At 41.7% G+C, this 20,125-nt stretch overlaps 1 protein-coding gene across 2 annotated transcripts in view; it reads right to left on the bottom strand.

The window, feature by feature from the left end:
* The window catches only part of KCNJ15 (potassium inwardly rectifying channel subfamily J member 15), a 69,337-nt gene extending 49,212 nt beyond the window's left edge, over positions 1-20,125 (bottom strand). For both annotated transcript variants that reach the window (XM_080376654.1, XM_080376655.1), the window contains exon 1: positions 1-20,125. This exon is cut by the window's left edge. The gene's annotated coding sequence lies outside the window, so the exon portion shown is untranslated.

The raw sequence follows: 20,125 nt of genomic DNA, 5'->3' as shown, positions 1-20,125 counted from the left end.
GTGTTCTAATCATTGCAGAAACTGAAAGCTTTCAGGGTTTATAGTTCAATGGTAACTGTATTAGCAGTGGTACTGACATCGCTTTGCTGGCATTTAGCACTTACTTCAGTAACTTCTTTCAGAGGCCGTGGAAAAAAGTTAGCCTTAAATATTTCCTCATGGTTTCTTTTTCTTTTTACTCAACACATCCTCATTCCTTTACTCAAAGACAGAATCAAGCAGAGCTAGAGATTGTGACTTTGCCTCAGATTATAAGTAGTTTTTCATCAGGTTATTTCAAACTGGCCTGCTTCAAGCTAACCCAAGTCAGTGGTAAGATTGTCCATGAGGAGCAGAGCAAACATCGTTCTTGTCCTGGAGATGTATGAGTCTTACCATGCTCCTGTCAGAGAAGCTTGAATGGCTTTGTGGAGGTATTTTGCACATGTGAAATTTATTCATAGGTTGGTTGAAGGAATGATAAAGGAGAATTCTAAACTGACATGTAATTATGATGAAACTTTAATATAACAAGCCAATCAACAAACATTAGAGGAAAAAGGTTGTAAAGACAGGAAAGGGAAATGTGCTCCTTTCAGTCAATTGAGCTGTAAACATCACAGAGAACATGCACCAATTGGTTTAAGGCAGAATGTGCTGGGGAATGCTATATATCAGCCCAAGACATTTATAAGGCCAGCTACATTTACATGGAAGAAACTATATGATTTGCTGGAACATGGCCGTTAAGTTTTATTTTATAATTATGCCTTTAAACTAACTTATTGGCATTTAGTTTTATGTTTAGTAGTCTTACTCCAAGATAGTAAACTGAAGAGTCTTTTAAACATGAATTCTGGAAAAGCAACAAAAAAGCAAGAAGTGCAATGTAATGTCAGAATTAGAAGGATTTTTTCATTACTTGTGGTTAATTATCTCTAGACTTGCCAGGTCTATGCCATTTGGACAAAGAAGTGGAAATTTGTTTCCTCTTCCATGAAACAAACATTGCATTTATGCCTCCTGAATATAGAAAAAGGTTTTGCAACCCTAATTATAAGCTGTTATTTATTCTTAGCTAAGAAGCTATATAATCTGTTCAGTAACAGCAAGTAGCATCACTAACAAATAGACTGATCCCATACTGAAAGCTTCAGTATTAATGATAGAGCAGAATATCACACACTTTGATTTTGGAAGGGGAGTATGACACTGGTATCCTAACTTGAAAATGATACTGTGCTTTTTAGAAGATAATGTTATTGTACTTTAAGGTGATGCTCAATTATCGCAAAGGAAATAATAAAATCATAAAAGACAGGAGAAGAAATAGGTCTGGTTTCTTCTTTTTTTTTTTTTTTATTCTGCTCAAGGAATTGTGGTTTTCAAGTTGAACTAGACTGGCTTCTCTTCCATCAAGCAGTAGCTTTAATTATTTACCACAGAAAGTGCTACAGGTTATAACAAAGATTGGGGTCTAAGTGTCTTTGACACCATATATGAGAGCTAATTAGTAATTCTCTACCAACATCGTATTTCTGTGTGGAAAGCTTAATTTTCCTGATATTTTCTGATTTCCTAGCAGAACATCCCAAATGAAATTCCCAAATGAAATATTTCATTTTGGTTGGCCTTGAGCTATTTGCTACAAAATAAGCACCTTCCTGGCAGCCAGGTTTTGGCTGGAGCCCAGTACAAGAGGGGTGTAGTAGGAAGGCCTGTTAGATCAAGCAGATCACAGGTGAGATGTGTCTGGAAGCAGCCCACCTGTGAATGCCAGCAGGGCTTAGCCATGGGATAGGTGCTCAGACCTGTCAAGCTGCGCAGGACTTTTAAGCACACAGGGAACATTTTTATAAGGAATGTCAGCATTTCTAAGAGCAGACTTCAATGGAGAGAGTCTTTGGGAGCAACCTGGGCTGTTGGTACTTATCATGCTTTATGACTCCAATTCTGGCTGACTTGTCCCTGCTCCTACACAATGCTGCCATCAGAGCAGAGAGCAGTTTTCGAGATATATAGTGCAGTCTCTTTCCACTAAGCCATCTCTTGTTCACTTATTTCTCCCATCATTACACAAATCAAAGAGCTATACTTGTGGTTATAAGTAAAAAGCATGGGGGATAGAAACATTTTCTACTTTTTAGAGAAGGGAAAACCCCATCTTTGTTTTTTTCCAAGCTTTCTGAATCATGTCCCAGCCTGAGGACTAGAGGTGGGTGTTCAGTCCTGACCCCATACAAAAGAAGATGCAGGACCTGATGAAATAGCATCTTTCCCCTAATGACACAGATTAATTCTTACCACAGTTTGCAAAACATGGGTTTGTGTTCAACCCATACTAAACATTGTTGTGACTTTCAAGATATTTGCTTCTTGATGTGCCTTCACAGAGCTCTGTGTCCAAGATGGCTCTATCAAAGGGATGCTTCTCACAAGTGCAAAAGCCACCCAATGGACCCTGTTGCAACAAGCAGAATTTCTTCGCTGAATTTTGAATTCCAGATCCTTCCCACCCCAGTCATAGCATGAGTTTCCTTTTGAAGTGAGAACAGACATTGCAATGGCAGAAAGCAACACCTTTGAAAGGACTTCAGGAGATCTTAGGATTCAGCAGTGTCTTTCACCCTTTGTAAATTGTTATCACCACTGCTTTCAGTCTCTGTGTATGAGCAATGTTTTCCTCCATTTTGGAGGTAATGACAAAACAGTGTGACAAGTTACAGGCTACAGTATTAAGCTCTAAGTAGAATACTGTCTGTAACTATATTTTATGCTGAAAGCTCCTTTAGTCAGGTGTTATCTTTTCATTCTGCCTCTGTGCTAGTTCTGCATTGATAATAATAGAGGAATTGCATAGAATATTTTTTTTCTGAATAACGGAGACTTGGCAACACTAAAAACATATACCTATTCCATCTCCTTGTCAATGCAAAAAAAGATAACAGCAGCACACTTAAAAATAACTAACTTAATAATTCCCTTTATTAATATCTAATAAAACCACAATTACAATCATCCACATGCATAACATCTTAATAATATCCAAAGAAATGGCTTTCCTTTTCAAAACCTTTTCTGTCAGAAGCTATTGACAGGCAAGCAGGTTTTCCTACCACTGTGTTTTCCTTACAGACAACCTAAATTTTGGTTCAGACCCTTCTGCTCCTTGCAGCCACTGCCTCTTGCTTTTTGTGGGCTCCAGCCTATGCAAGAGGCTCCTTTCCCTCCCTGGCAATGCTCAGAGCTCTGCAAGTCAGGGTCCTTACACTTCCTCACAAACTGGTTATTCTGTCCCTTTTCTCTAGGTATTGATATTTGCCGGGGTAGTTCTGCTGAGTAAAAGTGAAGTTATGTGAAGTTTTCCCCTCTTCTTTGGCTCCCGCACCCCCACCCCACCCCCCAATGGCATTTAAAGGCTTTCTCACACCAGGCTTGCTACATCTATGCCATCTTCTGGATGTTCAGTGAATCATATTTATCCCAGAGCATGTCTGGCAGTTGCATGTTCTGCCTAATGTGTAAATCTCTTTAACAAATGTTACTGCTTCCTGAAATTGGTAAAGGACACATTAAAGATATCGGGAGAGGGACAAGGTTTTAGGGCCAGGGTCACAGCTTCAGATGTGTTTCCTTTGTTTACTGTCTGTATACTAGGAAGAGTGATTGCTCTGTTGCTCAAGTGAACTGTCACTTCTGTGCTAAGAATAGTTACTGAATTTAGCAAAAATTCCTCTTTAATAGGGAAGTTACTTTCACTCAGTAAAGTATTTATCAAATGTTGTTTTTTTTTTTTTTTAAACAAGTACTAAATGCCTGTTAAAAATTTTCTTCTTTGCTGCAAAATGTTTAAGTTGTAATTTCCTTTCCAGTATTTTCTCACCTCTTATGTCTGGGTTTTATGTCACTGTTTCATCAAGACCTATAGCTAGCCTTATTTCAGCTGTTATAGAAACAATTGTATCTGAATGATGTATAATTTATGATTTCCCTGGATGATGAGGGAACATTCTGATACTGATCATTCTCCTGATATTATTTATATATAGATTGAAATTAACATACTACTGTGGTTTTCTTTGACGAAAATTAGCTAGAATTCTTCAATAGTCCCTCTTGTATTGAGCTTAGAATTAGTGAGGACTTCAGTCAATAAACTAATTCTGTCTTGTGTATTTAAACATTAGCAACATGCTTCAATGGCTTGCTAAATCACAGCCTGGATAGCAAAGACTCAGGGAGATAATTTCAGCTTTAGACAGAGAGATGATGAATAATACTCATTACTTAAGTTTTCCACTTAATCTCCTCCATTGTCTAAAAAAGTGTGAATAATTCGTAGGAAAACCAGAAAAACAGTAGGCAATTTCATTATTTTAAGTGCTGCTTTTAGCCAGGCAATTCTAGGCTGATCAGTGAGGCTGTGCTGCTGTATAATAATTCCATGATTTCAAAGTCAAACATTAAACAATTTTTTCTAGATATTAATATCACAAATACTACAAAGTGAGACTTCTTATGAAAGTTGGCTATCTAGGATATTAAAGAAAACATATCAAGAAATCAAGCTTTCGTTGCCAGGAATCAATTACAGTAGCTTACTGTTGAATGGTACTTTCATAGACTGCTGATTCTTACTACCAGTTGAAAAAAAGTCATTTTCACTCAATCATAGAATCACATTATGGCCAGTGGTGAAATTGCTCAATGAGAGTTATGCTTTTTCCCAGATTATTGGGAGTAGAGAGCATCAAGACATTACAATTCCATCAATTTTCTGTAGATTAATGATTTCAGCTATTTATCAGAGGCCATACATTTCTGAACTGCTAGGGACTTACACAGCCAGAAAAAACTTTGAAATCTTTTTGACTTCATGAATGGTGGTGAGTGGAAAATACCAGCCTGACATACCAACACAAGGGCTGTGTGATCTCATTTGACTTCCTAAGGAAATCCTGACACAAAAATGGCAGAACCTAGGCAGAGCTCTGGGACCACTAAAATCCAGACCACTGGAGTGGACTTGGCAAGCCATATGTGCACACCCTGGGTTATTAATTTGATTCTTCTTCTGCGTCTATGTTCATACTGGTTTCTCCCTGAACACCTGTGTTTCAGTTTCACTTTCCTGTCAAACAAATTCCAGAAATGAGAAAGTTTCATATTCCAGCTCATGTTCACCTGCAAAGATTCGGAATTGTATATCCTACTTATACTACTCCACAGATGAAGGTAAAGATGTAGACATAAAAATATTCCTGGCCCAAGTCCCGAATCTCAAGCGCAAGCATGGACAACAACAAGCCTCAGGACACTCAAAATGATTCTGCTGTTGTCAAGTTTGCTGCTATCTCAAGCAAAAGCCCAAACCTTCTCTCCAAGGAGAAGTCTGACAGCAGGCTGACCTCTTACACATTGTACTTACTCTTTTTAATACAGAGATTGGCTAGGGTGAGATAAATCATGAGTAAAAAATTCAGATATTCTGGCTGCAATTCCCAATGTGCACAGCTACAATCATGCTAAATCTATCCAAAACAAGCTCCTTATTATGTCTTACAGTATTATGACTAGCACAATGTATTTTGTGTGAGGTACATCACAAACAAGAGATCTTGCTAAACTCAGGCATATATAACCTAGTTAGTGTACTTGCACACCACAGCAGTTTGTAGCTAACAGACAGGAACATCATAGAATCATAGAACCATAGAATCATGTAGGTTGGAAAAGACCTCTAAGATCATCAAGTCCAAATGTTATCCTGGCACTAAAACTTGTCCCTAAGTACCACATCTACACGTCTTTTAAACACCTCCAGGGATCGTGATTCCACCACTTCCCTGGGCAGCCTGTTCCAGTGCTTGACCACCCTTTCAGTGAAGTCATTTGTCCTAATAGACAACATAAACCTCCCCTGGTGCAACTTGAGGCTGTTTCCTCCAGTCCTGTTGTTTGGGAGAAGAGACAGACACCCACCTTGCTACAACCTCCTCTCAGGTAGTTGTAGAGAGCAATAAGGTCTCCTTGGAGCCTCCTTTTCTCCAGGCTAAACAACCCCAGTTCCCTCATGAGACTTGTGCTCCAGACCCTTCACCAGCTCCATTGCCCACCTCTGGACACCCTCAAGCGCCTCTACATCCCTCTTGCAGTGAGTGGCCAAAACCTGCACACAGTATTAGAGGTGCAGCCTCACCAGCGCTAAGGGCAAGGGGACAATCACTTCTCTTGTCCTGCTGGCCACACTGTTTCTGATACAAGCCAGATTCAAAGATATGTGAGAATGAAGTTGAAACTGGCCATAGCACACATATTCAGGATTTTAAAACACTTGACAAACTCCAACTTAGCTATCTGAATGCTGTAGATGGAGAGAGCAGACAGAGCTTAAGGCCAGTATTTCTGTAGCATGCGCTTCTTTTTATGGTCTCATTACTTTCAGAGTTCAACTTCGGGTTCACATGCCAGGAACCTAGACTGGAAAGTGGAATTCAGCACATCACACACGTAGTTTTCAAAAGGGCTGAGCACCCACTCTCCATTTATGAAGTAGAGCACTGTTGCTGACTATATCTGAAGATCAGATAGGTTCGTGGACATTTTGGAAGGGTGAAGCATGGGGATGTACGACCATTCTAGTAAAGTACAAGGAAGGAGAGCTAGCAATTTCCCTTCACAGTCCATACTAGGGTGAGATTCATCTTACCTAAAATGTCCAAGTAATAGTGTGAACTGCTGATCTTTGCTCTCTTCAGAGACAATGCAGACAGGGAACTCCAAGGGGCAATCCACTCCACCTAATTTAGACATGTACTTCAGTGTGAGTTTACCAACCTAGTCTAGAAGCTTAACAGGTCATTGTCAAAAGTTAGGTGGACTGGGACTTATCTTGTACAAATTTACCTAGAGATTTTAATAGTTTGTGAAGATAAAATTGAGAAAATAAAAGAATGAATATCAGTGCAGTTCAATAAAGTTATTACACTTACAAAACAGTCTGGAGAACTCAAAGATAGGTGAAGAGGGAGAACCCCCACCTTCTGCCCTGCAAGAGAGAAATTGGGAAGGGGACAGGCATAGCAGAAGTTTGATAAAACCCAGCTGACTGTATCTCTTAAAAGAACATTAATCCCCCTGCTCTGAATTGTGTGATGTCTTTACCTAAAATGAAACAGGCCCAGTTAGCAATCCACCGTTATTATTTGTGTTGGTCTAAGTATAAGACTAATCCATTTCATTCCAAAATGAGTCATAAACTTCTGGAAGGAGGACTGTAAACAGGACCATTCAATGTCCAGCCCTCTGTACTGTTCTGTAAAGAACCATCTCCAATCTAATGATGTGGTCCAGTATATTTATGGTGCTGCTCCCAAATCCACTTTGTATTGCTAACAGATTATTTCTAAGTAATGGGTCAGTCTCTTGTTTGCTGCTTATTCATTATTTCTCAAGTAATTAATGATGAACCCACAGATTTTTGGATGAAAGCTGTGATAGATCTGCTCTAGGTTTGCCAACAAGTGTTATAATCCCCTGAATACCCTTTTATTTTTAGTCTACACGATAAAGCTGTGCAGCTACCTCCAGTATGTTCTGCAGTAGATATCCATGTTTTTAAGGCCCATGCAGCAGGCATCAGTTTGGTCACAGCTGACTAAACACAGAAAATGACGTGTCCTGCCCAAGTTCCCACGCTAAGGGCTTGATCCTGTGAGGAGGTAGGTAGGTATGTCTTCACATGCGCTGCCACCAAATAAAGCATGATATATGCTTACATAAAGGTTTAACTCAATTTATTCTTTCTCTTAGCTTAAAATGCCCAGAGCACTAGTGGACTATGGGAGAGAGAAAAAGTGAAATATAGATGAGTGAGAAGCGGAGATTCCTCTCATAGAAAGGTCTGTATTCGTATCTGGTTAACCAAAGAGATCAAAGTCACATTAACCAACCACTGGTTAACACACAAACCACAAACAAGGTTTCTCTAAGAAACCCAAAGGCGTGAAGGGGTTTCTTGCATTAGCAGGAAGGAAAGGTTTGGGTGTTGTTCAGGAAGACAGCTCTGGACTCGAGTTCCTCATTGCTTTGTTCCTCAGGGAACCGTCTCTATCAAGGCATACAGTTTGGTAGGGTCAGATGCCTGCTTTGTATCAAAATGGACTGGCTTAAGCAAATGCACAAGACAGAGAAGCTGACCCAACGTTAACTTGAAGCCACCCTGATTACCAATGAAATCTTCATTTTCATGTGTTCTACAAAGAGCAAGTTTGTTAAAAAAATTGTTGGTATTTGGTAGCAAATGTGGGATTTTAAGCTAACAATCACACTGCCCTTATTTCCACAAGGTGAACATATGTATATGCAAAACACCTGCAACATTTCTGCTGATAAATTCAAAGGATGAGGACCGTTCCTTGGCATGGGTGCTAAAAGGCAAGGGACAGCCACGTGCTAATGAGCTCTCAGCCTCTCTGTCAACTCAGCTAAATGCAAACTATTTATTGGGAACTGCCTCTGGGACATGCTAACTCCCAAAGAAGGGTCTAAGAGGTATTTGCGAGTCCTATCTGTCTGATACTAAACCGTATGAGGGACTGCTCTAAAAGTTATACTGAACAGGAGACAAATTTTTGGTAGCTGAGAATGTTTGCAGGCACTGTTTAATTTACTGGTAGAGGTGTAGCCTCTATCGAAAGAGATGATTAGTAATATGAATAAAATACACCCCACAAATTTAATGTTACAGTAGGGTTTGCAAGAAGAGATAAATACATAGCAGGAGTGACACTCAAACTGGATTTGAGGGATTGTTTTCTGCTTCTGTTTTAGCTTGAACACCTAGTGTAATTTCCTTTCAATGATTTTTTCTTCACATGAAATATGAGATTCTGGCTACAAGACTGTTGTAACTGGAAATTAATTTTACATACTGCGGCACACTGAAACTCATTGAGTCTTCAATATAAAAAGAAAAAGAGATATACTCAATTCACCTTAGCAGCAACCAGTGTATTTCCCTTTGAGATTTGCAAACCTGGCTAGCTGACATCCATGCTGTAATACCTACATTGTGTTTAAAGTGTTTGTCCTTCCTCATTACCCAACACTGAAGGAGTAATTAACTACCTGGGTCTGCTGTGCTCCTAGATGTATGGTTCCCAGCTTAATTTTTCATTGGTTTACAGGGATTTGGAACAAGCCCTGCAAAACAAAACCAGGAGTCTGCTGCTCCTCTTATCAGGGGCAGACTCCTAGGCAGTCACAGGAAAAGGGTCGCATATTTTATGATAAAATACTTACAATACAGCATGCAAATACATACACAGACGTCAGGTTTTATCAAAACCTTCAACCACTGTGTAAGATCCAGAGAAATTCCTACTGAACAGCTACAGGGCTAAGGCTACTGAGGACTTCTTGTGAGGAGATGCTCTTAAAGCCCTGCTATTCCATTTTTTGGCATTGTAAACACTGCCAAAAATGACACAGTCTATGCAGAACAGGGAAATGAAAGCAGCACCTGGACATCCCAATGTCCTCATCCTTAGCTCTGTTGGCTCAGCAGAAATCAGAGCAAATCAGATGAATGAAGTATCCCTATTATTCTAAAAGCTAGCTACTGATCCATTTTTCTATAGCAAGCGTAAAAGCCCATGGAATCTTGTGGAGAGCTGAAAGATCCATATTTTAGTTAAAGCACTTTTTTTTCTTACCTTTTTCATCAAATCATCTGAGGAGGCTAAAGAACCCACTATTTCCATAAACACTCCCTCCTTCAGCATTGAGTAGTAGCTGGAGGATAAGATTATTTCTTACATCCCCTCTTAAGAATTTATTATGGAAAAACCACATAGACACATAGACATACACATAATATACATCTTTCATGCACAAATACACCCTGCAGTGATCAGAAAGGGTACATAAGCGCCAACAGGACCATTTGCAAGCCTCAGAACACTGATTTCTTAATGCAAATTGACTGAGGTCAGGATACAGCCCTGAAGCGGTCCTACATAGCACCAGCCCACGCCAATACAGTTCAGTGACTTCGTACACAGCTATATGCAGCAGAGGTATGAAAAGTTGTCATACCCCAAATAAGGGACTACCACTGATTTTTTCCACCTGGAATTACACCTGTGCAGTTGCACTGTACTCAACAAGGACAGCAAGGGCTAACTAGAGGCAGAAATAAAAATGCCAGCAGATTCCATCAGCCACACACTGATATGCAGGCAACAATGTCCAGTTTTAAAAAATACTTTTGTTTCTTAATTGAAGGAAACAGAACACAGTTTTAAAGCCAGTGGCATTTGGCAATAGTGCTCTGATAGTGCTGAAGCAAACAAAGCTAAATTTGCAATTGCTTGAAATAAAGTCTCACATTCCTTTTCCCCCTCAATTCCCTGCACCTTACAAACTGCTTTTGTATCTGATAAATAAAATCAATTTATCATGTTTTCTTCCCAGCTTATTTAAGTACATGAAACAGAGGATGAAAATGTTATTCATGTCACCCAGCTGCTGTTTTCCTTGCTACTCCAGGGCTGGCAGCATCTGAACTGCTGTTGTAACCGCTGACAGAGCTCTTGTCAGAGAGGAAAGGTTACTTATAGCAAAGCAAAATCCATAAGGTAAGGCAATCTACCCAGAGTGCTTAGACAGCACTGTTCACTTCTAGGAGGAAGCTTCAAAGGCAAGTTATGAGAGGAAGCTGTGAGACAAAAAAAGAATTTGGTAGTTTTTGAAGTTTATATAAGCCACAGTGACTGGAAAACAAAGCTTTAGCTAATCAGCAGTGGGTGTAAAAATGGATGGGGCACCAGTTGGTGAAGAGCATTATTCTGTGTCAGCATTATCATAGAGTGCACTGCAATAACAGCAAAGCAGCTGTTGTTGAAAACCTCCGGATTCATGAAAATTTCAGTATCCATGTGCAGCTTCTGGTTCAAAGTAGCCTGTTTTGACAGAGCATTCGCCAGTGTCTTACAGGTATTGTTATTATTACTATTACCACTACTTTGCTCTTGGGGTCTTTTGCTAATGACTCAAAGCTAAGACTCAATAGCAGCTTTTCTACCTAGTTATTGACCCAGCTGGACATACTGGGCAGACTCATACACATGACTTACGCTGCAGAGCATTTTGGCTTTGCAGTTATTTTGCAAACTGGGGTTTTTGGTTTTTTTTTCCCATCAGCATCAGCTCAGGCTTGACTGCTATATATCTTGAGCGACAACAACAACAATAATAATAATAATACTGAAAATTCCTCCCTTATATTTATAGTACAAAGTTTCCAGAAATGAGAAAAAAAAGCCAACATCCATCTCTTTTGCCTCGCTGTTTTTTGTACATGCCCCTTTGTACATGAAGTGCTATTGATCAGTTCTTAAATAAATGACCTGGAAAACACCTTTGCAAGTTTATGGTCAGGCAAAGGATTGATCCACTTTCAGCAGAGAAGGAAGAAGAAAGACCAAAAGAAATAGCCACAGAAGGAATAAAGAAGAGCTGTACTATTGCAAAAGCAAACAGAGCAGACTGAAAGAAGCAGTCTCCACTGTCCAGGCAAACAGCAAAGTATAAATAATACCTTTCACACAGGAGCCTGCTGCTGAATGAACTGCAGCAGGCACTGAGTGAAACAAAGCTTTTAACAGAACTGGAAAAAAATCATCTAGGTCTAGATCTATCTGCTCTTGGAAAACAACCTGCTACTGACAAGGATATGAGCCTCAAAAATCCCTCCAGTCTCCCCACTTTGAACATCTCCCAACCATTTTCTTTTCAACTGGTGTTGACAGTGACGTGGTTGCTTGAGTCAATGGGATGGAAATAATTTTCATCACTATTGCAGAAGACTCATCTAGCAGAACAGTACTTAGTACCCTTAATACTTTTCAGTCTCCTTCATCCTAACAGTTAAACGTTTCTTCTATGCCAACTGTGGGGAAGCCAGTTGCTGACAACCCATGTCAGCCACATGTCACTCTGTGGTGCAGCTGGTTTCTGGAGTTTTGCTTGTACCATTGGTAACATAGGCTCAGCTATGGGAGATGATAAAATAAACTGACCTTTGGCTGACACCACCATCTTATGCAACAGGGTATCTTATTCATGCTCAGCAGAAGTTTGGAGCATCATGTGAAACACCAACACTACTGCAACCGTGGGGGCAGCAGTTCACTTGTCTTAGGAGCTGTGCTGGAGACGTTCTGATGTAAGCAGCCATGGATGACTTTTGCAAAATATCTTTAGTATGGGTGGCACTGAGTTGGGGAGTTCTTCCATCTTCAAAGTTATTTGACTGCAGAGATAATTAGGGATTTGATCAACCTGAGAACATAAAGGCCAATTCTACAAGAAATTTTGCTATCCTGAAGACACAAAATGCATTTAATGTTTTTAGTGTCTGACTCCCACAGGTGAGATCTATAACCCCGTTTTTGGTATCAGCGCCCTCCCTACAGAGCATAGAGTGTCAGAGTCCTGCTGAAATGGACATTTTCCAGTGTAATGACTTCACAGAAGAAATCACACAGGACCCCCAATCCCAGCACAAGGAGCCTGAAGATCTGTCTCTTGTGTAGAACAGCAGAGCCAGCCCCATTCCCCTGCATCCAGGTCTTTCTGCAACTGAAGTCAGCACATTTAAACTCTTGGCAGACAAAATGATTAGGCTCTGCTGATAATAAGAGCTGCTCTAGTACTGCTTTGGGACCAGGCACTCAAGTAGCTATTTATAGATGAAAGAAGAGCAGCAACAGGGAAAAGGAAGGAAAAAATGAAAGTGGCTGAATGTGTGAGCAACATTTTTCATTTTTAAATTATACATCTGCAAAGTGATCGCAGGAGCTAGCAAATCACATTCTGTTCTCCAAACATCTGATTTCTTCAAGAAGTTTTAAGGACATTATAATCCCTTCATTCACAGTTGTGGGTTAAGAATAAAGACTAAATATACACATAATATATGTACATGGATCTCCTGGATCTTCAAAGCCCTCAGTGACTGCTGGTGCAGTGACCCTTGCTATAGTATTTTCATGTAGGAAGCAAACATTGATCCTGTTCAATGGTCAAGAATCACATGGAAACGATCCTGTCCTCAAGACCAACTCTCACACCTTGGGTCTCCAGGCTCTAACAAGGTCCCTATGAGTAATTCAGAGCAAAGCCTGTGTTGCTTTAAACTGAAGTTGATGAAGCAGCCTCCCAGAGACTGATCTGGAGAGGGGAATGGTGAGGGAAGAGCTGAATTTTAGGGCACTTTTTCCCAGCTCTAAACCCATCCAGTACCTCCTGCTACCTCACCTCACCTGTCTCACATCTCTGTTACCCATTGGGGTACTGTGGTATATTCCCTCCTGTACCCTGAACAGCATGGCCCAATAAGGAGCTATATCTTCAGCACTTACTGTATTATATGGGGATTAATTGGATCTTGCAGGCATCACACCATCAGCTGTTAACATGCTTTGCCAAAATAAAAAAAATAAAAAATAAAGAAGAGGTGCCACACTGAGATACTAACATAAGGCTGAAAACAGCCCCATGACCCCCTCCCCTTTAGGTGGCTCCTTCACAGCCAGCTTTAGCATCTCCATACTTCAATCCATTTCATGATATAGATGTCCATTGCCTATCACCTTTCCTGAGAAGGTGGGTACTGTGAGATGGACACCCTTTCATTTGCTTTGGTTGAACTTGTTTTGCTTGTCATCAGCCCAGAGGGACAATGTAGGAAAGGGAGGAAGAGAATGACTCTCTGAGGTTGGAATTCCCCAGGACTTTCCACAACAGGATTCCCCTCTCAGCCCCTGAGTACCTCTGGTTTCCAGTACAACTGTCAGCAGTTCAGGAACCAGGGAAAACACAAATTGCTTTTTTCCCATGTTATTGAGGGCTTTGGCACGCGGGGACCTAGTCCTGTATGTCCCCATCGCAGGGATGCGTGTGGCACTGCGGCGCAGCTGTCGGCATCTCCCGACTGTGGTGGGAAGGGGACGGTGACCGTCCGCAGCGCTGTGCGAGGTGCCAGGGCCATCTCCCGCAACGATCCTGCAGCTGTTTCCACTAGATGGCATCTCCCTCCCGCAAACATCTCCGGCTCCGGTAGTGTTACCTAACTCCTGGATTTACACGGCTCACAGAACGTCGTTCTACCATTTAGCAATTAAAGATGGGCAAATATTTCATTAGTCTACATCAATTTCTACTCCCAGATATCACAACAAAGTCCCACAGACTAGCGGCATTGGAGCATCTTCCTTTCAAACATCACTTCCAAAACACTGTTACTGCTGTAAACGATCTCCTGGTGCCAAAGTTTGTTCTCTCGGTGCTTCAGCACATTTATTTCCAGGTGTGCTTCCTGATTAGGGCAATCTTTTCAATGCTGATAGCAAATTTTTGAAATTTGTCATACTTGTGGGCTAATCCATCATATAAAATGACAGCAGAACAAGGTATTTATTGACACTGAAAAAATCCGGCTGTGAATTGTATTATAACATCTGCAAGTTATCTAGTCTGGGCTGTGACTAGTGTCACGAACAAAATATCAGCTGTAACAGACCTCTCGAAGACTCCCGTGCTACAGCCTTTTCAGAACGTGTGCTGTCTGAAACTTAAATGCCCAGACTGATGCATCTAGAGCAACAAGGGCAGCTCATTGAAACTGGCTCTGCAACAGCTGGTCTGTTTGGTGCATCAGGAGGACTAGGGAGCCTTCCTTTAGTTCACTGGCTTTGTCAAAGTACCTGCAGCTCTGCTGTGGCTGATAGACAGCACTATCCTGGAGGCAAAGTTTTGGTGAACACTCTAAGGGAATCCAACGCACCATGTGCCTGCCTTTCTCTACCACATTGTTTATATAATCTGGGTATCAGTGAAGTACAGCTAGACTAACAGAAGAGAAGCTGATCCAAAGAAACTTGAAACAGATTCATTAAAATTACCTGTCAAGGTAGTATAACACATACAGAAACAAAACCCCAGCACTGCCACACAAAACTACTCTTCAATAACGGTCCTTCTTGGGAGAGTCAAGGGGTCAGATGTTAAAGTGAGACACATACACACACACACACACACATATCCCATCCTATTCAATGGCTTTTGTTTCAGGTCCTAAATTACGCACCCTGATTCCTTCCTTGGACACTTCCTAAGTGGAATCTTCCAAACAAAATTTCTGATTTTTTTGAGGCAAATGCACCAGAAGGAACACCAGGTATCAACCCAATAGCTGGTGAAAAAAAGACAGATTTGTGCTTAGGGAATTCAGCTGTTTCTGCAGCACTTTTCTGGAATCACTGGCAGCTGCTGTAATTGGGAAAATGTGTCAGAGACTAGATTAGTTTGGTATCCAATGGAAGATACCACTAAGGTGGATATGGTGATAGCAAGTTGATATGTCATACCCACTGAGATTCACATTATTTTTACAGTATTTAAGTTAGACTCACATAGACCAATTGCCTTTAATAAACTGAAAACAAGGAATAGTGCAGATGCCGTATTAACGTCAATAAAAAAAGTTTAAACTGTAACAGTTCTCGTGACTATTGCATGACTAGAAGGGCAAGGAAACAATTTAGATGCAAAAATACAACATTGTGGTCATGGTGGGGTGGGCACAGATTATAAACTATTGAACAGAAATAGTGGATAAATGTCATTTGGTATCATGGTATGTCTATTGATTTAAGGATTGTGTACTATGCAAGAGCCCTGGTAGCCCCAGCTTCCTTGCTCTGGCAGATCCTAATGAGAGTGACAACAAAAACATTGTGATAAGGAACAAATGCTGTTCAAACCCCAGATGCTGGGTGACAGCCTAGTGAAATGCCATCCATGAGCTGCTGAAACATCAGGCAGGGAGCCTCAGGGCCTATGTTTGTTTCTCCTGTGCCTCTGGCAGATCCTGTCCCCTCAGGCATCTCTTATCTCTTCCTATACCTCCATGCTGTGGTTTTCCAGGAGCACCTGGAATGTCCAGCACATCCTGTGCCCTTAGTGTGACTCTAGCCTGATGGGCACCTCTCCCACAAGCGAGGATGTCCTGCTGTGCTTTCCTGGAACATGAAGCACCCACATTTTCAAGTGCAGAGGGGACAAAGCTCACACAGCAGCAAGTCATTTTCCAGTTGCAGTCTGAAGGCCACAACAGGTATGGAGAATGTTAGCATTCCTTTGCACAGGCTCACATCCCTGGGAGGGGAGGAGGAATATTCTGACAGCTTAGCGCTAAAATTTTTCATTACTTCTACTGCCTCCAACACGGATCCAATGGATTTGTTATGAAGAGAAAAATACATCCATCGAGCTTACAACCTTGAAGGGCTATCTAAGTTAGAAATCCTGGCAAATCAACTCTGTGCTAGTGTATCGGTAACATCTTTGCTCAAAGAATGTTTGCTTTAAAGAATTGCTTTCTTCTGTAGGGAAGAGTGGCTGGGAAGCTGCTGGTGGGAAAGGACCTGGGGGTGCTGGCTGACAGCCGGCTGAACACGAGCCAGCAGTGTGCCCAGGTGGCCAAGAAGGCCAACAGCATCCTGGCTTGTATCAGAAACAGTGTGGCCAGCAGGACAAGAGAAGTGATTGTCCCCTTGCCCTTAGCGCTGGTGAGGCTGCACCTCTAATACTGTGTGCAGGTTTTGGCCCCTCACTGCAAGAGGGATGTAGAGGTGCTTGAGGGTGTCCAGAGGTGGGCAATGGAGCTGGTGAAGGGTCTGGAGCACAAGTCTCATGAGGGAACTGGGGTTGTTTAGCCTGGAGAAAAGGAGGCTCCAAGGAGACCTTATTGTTCTCTACAACTACCTGAGAGGAGGTTGTAGCAAGGTGGGTGTCTGTCTCTTCTCCCAGATAACAACTGATAAGGACAGAAGGAAATGGCCTCAAGTTGCACCAGGGGAGGTTTATGTTGTCTATTAGGACAAATGGCTTCACTGCAAGTGTGGTCAAGCATTGGAACAGGCTGCCCAGGGAAGTGGTTGACTCATCATAGACGTGGCACTCAGGGACATGATTTAGTGGTGGATTTGGCAGTGCTAGGTTAATGGTTGGACTTTTTGATCTTAAAGGTCTTTTCCAAACTAAATGATTCTATGTTTCTATTATCTCAACTGTGATGGTAATACCGATTTGATACAGATAAAAGCATAAGCACTTCTTCGTTCATATGTATATTTCTTCTAAACAATATGTCAGGAGATTTCAGGTATGTTCTTTTCTGAAGAAAAAATGTGCCCCAAGCCCAGTGTAATTGGTTTGACGTTTTTACTTGGGTAGTCAATTCCTTAGAAAAATTAGAAGTATAATGAATTAAAATGTCACCATCTGTCTGAAACTGGCATACAGAGTGAAATGTTTAAAAAATGCATATTATTCCCAAAAGTATTTTCTCATTTTGACCCAAAGACAAAGAAAAATTACTATGAAACTGGTATTATAATAGTCACAAAATCTGTGTGTTCAAAGGCTTTGAAACGTTTCGCTTTTTTCTAGACATTTGCCAGCACCTGCTGGCTGATGTCAGTGCCAGCAGGAAAGCACTGCAGGTGGAGCAAGAAACAGATAAATCGGGAAAAGCAAAACAGAACATGGGGAGTCTGAAACTCCCAACTCTTAGCATGGCACTGACACTTCCCCTGGAACACTTCCCCATACCAGTAAGGTCTGTGCGCAGCCTGCTGTGGGATGATTTGTGTGGCCTGCTATGCCCAGGGAAGCTGTAAAACTGAGGTGGAACTTTTGCAACGAAATCATGGCTATAGTTGCGGAGAGAAACAAGTTCTGATCAAATAAGAAGTCAGAGCTCTTCATAACTGCTGCCTTGTCGTTCCTTTTCAGTGCAGTAGGCTTTGTGCTTTCCCTTTTTTCCTCTTCTTTTGTTTACAGCCTAGCTGAGATAATAAACCTCTGTGTGGGAAAGCATTGGTAGGCTTTTTATGTCCTGTCCCTAGTGACACAACATGCTGCGAAAGTTATAAAATATTATGTGGGAAATTTTGGATTCAGTGAAGTCTATGGACATCTTCCTGTTAATTCTTAGGATCACCCTTGATTTCTTCAACATGCCAGAGCACCATATCTCTGACGTCAGAGGCCATTTCTAAGGATAATGACTTAGAAAACCATTTCATTTCAAGATGAGGCTTCATTAGGAAGAACAGTCACCATTCCTAGTGTAAGACACATGGGAATAATTGCACCACAAGAAGTCATGCTCAGCTTTGCCATGGTGGTGGGTTGACCCTGGCTGGATGCCAGGTGCCCACCAAAGTTGCTCTGTCACTCCCCTCTTCAGCTGGACAAGGGAGAGAAAAAATAACCAAAGGTTTATGAGTCAAGATAAAGACAGGGAGAGATCATTCACTGATTACCATCACGGGCAAAACAGACTTGACTTGGGGAGAATTAATTTAATTTATTTCCAGTCAAATCAGATTATGATAATGAGAAATAAAAACTAAATCTTAAAACACCTTCCCCCCCACCCCTTCTTTCTTCTTGGGCTTAACTGTACTCCTGATTTTGCTCTCAGTTCATCACACATCTCTGCTGCTCCCTCCTTCTCAGGGAAAGGGCTCCTCAAACTCTTCCCCTGCTCCAGTGTGAGGTCCCTCCCACAGAATACAGTCCTCCATGAACTTATCCAATGTGAGTCCTGCCAATGGGCTACAGTTTTTCACAAATTGTTCCAGCATGGGTCCCTTCCATGGGGTACAGTACTTCAGGAACAGACTGCTCCAGTGTGGATCCCCCAATTGGGGTCACAAGTCCTGCCAGCAAGCCTGCTCCAGCCTGGGCTTCCCACAGGGTCACAGCTTCCTCTGGGCATCCACACGCTGTGGTGTGGGTATGGTGGCTATCTGCTCCACTGTTAACTTCAATGGGCTGAGGGGCACAGCCCACCTCACCATGGGCTTCACCACAGGCTGCCAGGGAATCTCTGCTCCGGTTCCTGGAGCACCTCCTCCCCTCCTTCTACACTGACCTCGGTGTCTGCAGAGTTGTTTCTCTCACATATTCTTACTCCTCTCTCCAGCTGCAATTGTTGTTGCACAGATTCTTTCCCTGTTCTTAAATACATTATTCCAGAGGTGTTACCACTGTCGCTGACTGGCTTTGTCTGTCTTGGAGACAGCTGGCATTGGGTCCATCGGACATAGGGGAAGCTTCTAACAGTTTCCCAGAGAAGCCACCCCTGTAGCCCCCACACTACCAAAACCCTGCTGTGTAATCCCAATATAGCCACATGTCACCACTGCATGTTGTGACCAGTCCTCTGACTCTGTCAGCTCTACCGAAGCTATAGACAATAAGGAAATAACTTCAGGAATGTCTTGATTCCACAGCAGCTCTGCTTGAATTTCTTCCCTGTTTACTTCCACATTCTGAATTTAGACCTAAATACATACACAGAAAGGAAATAAAAAGAAGAAAAATAAAACAGAGATTAATAATTTCTTACCCAAATTCCTGCCCACCCACAAATCCCACACTGAAATAGAGACAACACTGGGATTCTCAAGAAGGCTAGCACTCATATATGGCACTTACTATTCATAAAATCTCACTGAGCTTTACAAAGGAGGCAAATTCAGTCCTCAGTGTTTTATACATGAAGACAGTACAGAAGAGAAATAACTCACCCTAGAACACACAGCAAGTAAACAGCAGGACTGAGTCTAGGACACACACACCCTGTGGCATTTCTCACCAACTCGGTTGCTCTGGTAATGTGTTGCTCTTCCACAAAGCTCCCATTGAGCTCCAACCGCCTTCAGAGCCTGAGGATGATTCAGGGTGGTTATTATAGGTTATCACTACATGAACATTTCCATTCTGACAACAATCTTCAGACACTCATAACTCTCTAGTGCTTCATGCTTTGTGTTGATTTCTTCACAGCTCTGTTTCTGATTTCTATCAAGTTTTGTATCAGTGTACATCTGTCATCCATCAGGAATTTTGCCACAGATTATATAATTCACAATTCATAAATCAGGTCTTTAGAGCCTTCCTAGAAGCAAGGAGGCTGAGAGGCATCCCAGCCAGCAGGTGAGAAGGGTTGTTTGGATGACAAGGTTACTGCAGCCACCTCCGGTCTGCATTGACCACATCCCAT

This window comes from Falco punctatus, assembly GCF_963210335.1.
Source record: "Falco punctatus genome assembly, chromosome: 2".
Lineage (NCBI taxonomy): Eukaryota > Metazoa > Chordata > Aves > Falconiformes > Falconidae > Falco > Falco punctatus.
This window is presented reverse-complemented; position numbering and strand designations above follow the sequence as displayed.